The 3285-nt window shown below is 46.0% G+C and overlaps 1 long non-coding RNA gene across 2 annotated transcripts; it reads right to left on the bottom strand.

Annotated features, from left to right (window-relative positions):
• Positions 1-1667: 1667 nt before the first annotated feature.
• LOC139551228 (uncharacterized) lies at positions 1668-2913 on the bottom strand. Of its 2 annotated transcripts, none has more exons than XR_011670234.1 (3): positions 2801-2913; positions 2050-2135; positions 1668-1892 (listed from the first exon to the last, which is right to left on the bottom strand). It is a non-coding gene; the product is annotated as an uncharacterized lncRNA (long non-coding RNA). The 2 variants fall into 2 exon arrangements; XR_011670235.1 differs by lacking the exon at positions 2801-2913 and adding an exon at positions 2286-2473.
• Positions 2914-3285: the final 372 nt, after the last annotated feature.

Genomic DNA, 3285 nt, shown 5'->3' on the forward strand with positions numbered 1-3285 from the left:
CTAGGCCTGGTGCGTGGTACCGGAACTGGAGGTACCGGGCTGGAGACACGCACCATAGGGAGAGTGCGTGGAAGAGGAACAGGGCTCTGGAGATGCACTGGAAGCCTGGTGCGTGGTGTAGGCACTGGTGGTACTGAGCTGGGGTGGGAAGGTGGCGCCGGATATACCGGACCGTGAAGGAGGACACGTGCTCTTGAGCACCGAGCCTCCCCAACCCTACCAGGTTGAATGGTCCCCGTAGCCCTGCCAGTGCGGCGAGGTGGAATAGCCCGCACTGACCTATGCAGGCGAACCGGGGACACCACCTGTAAGGCTGGTGCCATGTACGCCGGCCCGAGGAGACGTACTGGAGACCAGATACGTTGGGCCGGCTTCATGGCACTCGGCTCGATGCCCAACCTAGCCCTCCCAGTGCGGCAAGGTGGAATAGCCCGCACTGGGCTAAGCACGCGTACTGGGGACACCGTGCGCTTTACCGCATAACACGGTGTCTGACCAGTACGACGCCCTCTTACTCCACGGCAAGCCCGGGGAGTTGGCTCAGGTATCCAACCCGGCTTCGCCACACTCCCCTTTAGCCCCCCCCCAAGAAATGTTTGGGTGAGCCTCTCGGGCTTCCAGCCTCTCCTATGTGCTGCCTCCTCATACCAGCGCTCCTGGGCTGTGGCTGCCTTCCTCTCCTCCCGAGAGCGGCGATTCTCTCCAACCCTTCCCCAGGGTCCCTTTCCGTCCATGATCTCCCAAGACCATTCCTCCTGTGTCCAGTGCCTTAGTTCCTTTTCTCTCTCCTCAATCCGCTTGGTCCTGTTGTGGTGGGTGTTTCTGTAAAGGTTTTCTTCCAGGGGTGAAGGAGAGGACCAAAATGCAGCGCAGTTAGTGTTAAACATGTTTAATTAAAGAACAGTGAACACTACAAACAACTACCAAAATAACAAACGTGACAAAAACCGATACAGACCTATCTGGTGCAGAACACAAACACAGAGACAGGTAACACATACAAAAACAACATAAAACAGGTCAGGACCGTTACACAGAGTGAACTCTGCTGCTATGGATCTGAGAGCAGCACATGTCTCTCTCCCTCTCCGTCTCTAAGGGATACGCCGGCGGCACTGTGCTGGAAAGAGTGTGAGATAATGAGCTGCTCTTTACCTGGCAGTAGTAGACAGAGCCAAATCCAAAAGGTACTAGCCAGAGGAAAGGGCGTGAGAGAGGGATAGAGAGCGCCCACCCGGCTGGATGGTTCAGGGAAAAAGGTGAGAGAAAGAGCCAAGGTGGGCGCCATTTTGAGTGCTGCCGACCCCGACGTCTCGCCATTTTACAAGAGAAGAGAAGGGGTATGAAAAGTCCCTGACCCACACACACTTCTAAACAAAAGCATTTGCATACCAACACAATAAGCTTCGCTCTTCACTGCCAAGAGGACCCCGTTAATTAGCCAACAGACGACTTGCGTTGAGTACAGAACGTTTTCAAGGCGTCCTTTAACGATGGTTGTGGAGTGGTTGAGGTAACTACTAAGTTATTCTGCGTTCATAACAAGTGGGGAACTAATTGTAAACTGGGCGCAACGAGTTGTGTGCGTTCACGTGCTTGGAACTCGTTGAGAATGCCATTTGGCTAATGGCGAACAAGCTCTGTCAACTAAAAACAAAAAGTACAGCTTTTGTGCTCATGAACAATTTATAGTGTACAAACACACTATAAATACATTGTCATTTATTTCATAAATAATGTTTTGTTGTTCCATTTAACTGCTGAAAATGCTGTTATCAAGGTCATTTCCTTAGTAGGTGACGTCAGAGCTCAGCATGTGGGAGAAGTTGGAGCTCAGAGAGGAGACAAGTTTCCCAGTAGTAATTACGAGTTGGAGGGGCATAAGCTCATATCTGCGAATTTACGAGATATTATAAACACAGCATTAGGTACCATCCTAGTACATTAACCAATATATCTACATATTACGGCAGGTGTCATTCGTATATACCACATTTACACAGCCAGCACACGTTATTAACTTGAACACAGTTGTGTATAACCCATCACCTTTTCCCTAGTAGTAGTCAGCATCAATGTCAGTCGAGTAGATGATTAGGCTTCTTCAATGTTCAGGCGGGTCTTCCAAAACGAGTCTGGGGAGGCAGGGAAAGGCATAGAGCGAAAGTGTGAGATAGACTGACCTATTCAACTGAACAGCTAGTTAAACATGCCAACGTGGATTTAGGAACTGATGGTACTTGGCAGCTGAGAAAAGATGACAGGAGAGGTAAGAATGAGTGTACCCAGCGTTGCGTGAACAAGGTGTGATTCGTGAAGCTCCGGTTTGAAGCGTTGTAGCCCCGCAGGACATGGCCTGTCGTGAGCTAGTTGCTATTTTCCCACTCTACCTGTCTGGCCTTGACAATTGAAGAGTTGTCAGAACTGCAATTCTACTAGGCTACAGTAAAATTAATAAATTCGTTCTAGAAAACAAAAAGTAGCCTAATGTCTTCTGTTGTAGCCCAGACCTACACTTGTTTGCCTTGGAACATTTTGGAATAACTTTGTAGCTTCTCTATTGTAGTTTATTATCCAACATTGTTTATTAGGCCTATAAAGGCAGTTAAATACATTGACCACCTTCAAATCCTAGAATATTTCCATTAATTATATTCCCCAAAGATGTGACTGATGTTTACTTGCAACGGTACAACTACATCGTCACCAAACGAAAAATATTTAGAAGTTTCATTGCAATTTGGTAGGTATATTTTACCCCCATCAGTCCACTTCCAGTATCATATTGTTTTCGAAATACCTTGTAACTTGGTTTTCCTCATTATAACTTTGAAAAAAATACTCCGTCATGACAATAAAACCCAAACTTCAATGATAAAGCCTTTCTGTTAGTTTTCGAAATGAACACGTGTTTCGCAGGGTTTCAGACGTGCCAAATTGCGTATGACGAAAGGGGCTTTTGTGATTGGTTGAGTCAGGTTGATAATTGGCAATCAATACAGAATAAGTGTAAACAAGAAAATAGTCTATTTCTTTGAGATAGCGTATCAAATATACATCTTAATCTATCATACCATAAATTACACAACAATAAACATTGTATTACCTTTCGTCATTGTTTATGTTATGTCATTGTGTTTGGCTGAAGGGAACATTTATGACTTTTTGGAATAAATGTTTAGTAGGGAAGATAAGGGTGTTAGTTATACATTGACTACACCGGGAATGCAAAACTGTCAGGGAACTAAATATTATTACAAGCGGTGTATGTAGGCTAGAAATTAC

This window comes from Salvelinus alpinus, chromosome 2 (genome assembly GCF_045679555.1).
Source record: "Salvelinus alpinus chromosome 2, SLU_Salpinus.1, whole genome shotgun sequence".
NCBI lineage: Eukaryota > Metazoa > Chordata > Actinopteri > Salmoniformes > Salmonidae > Salvelinus > Salvelinus alpinus.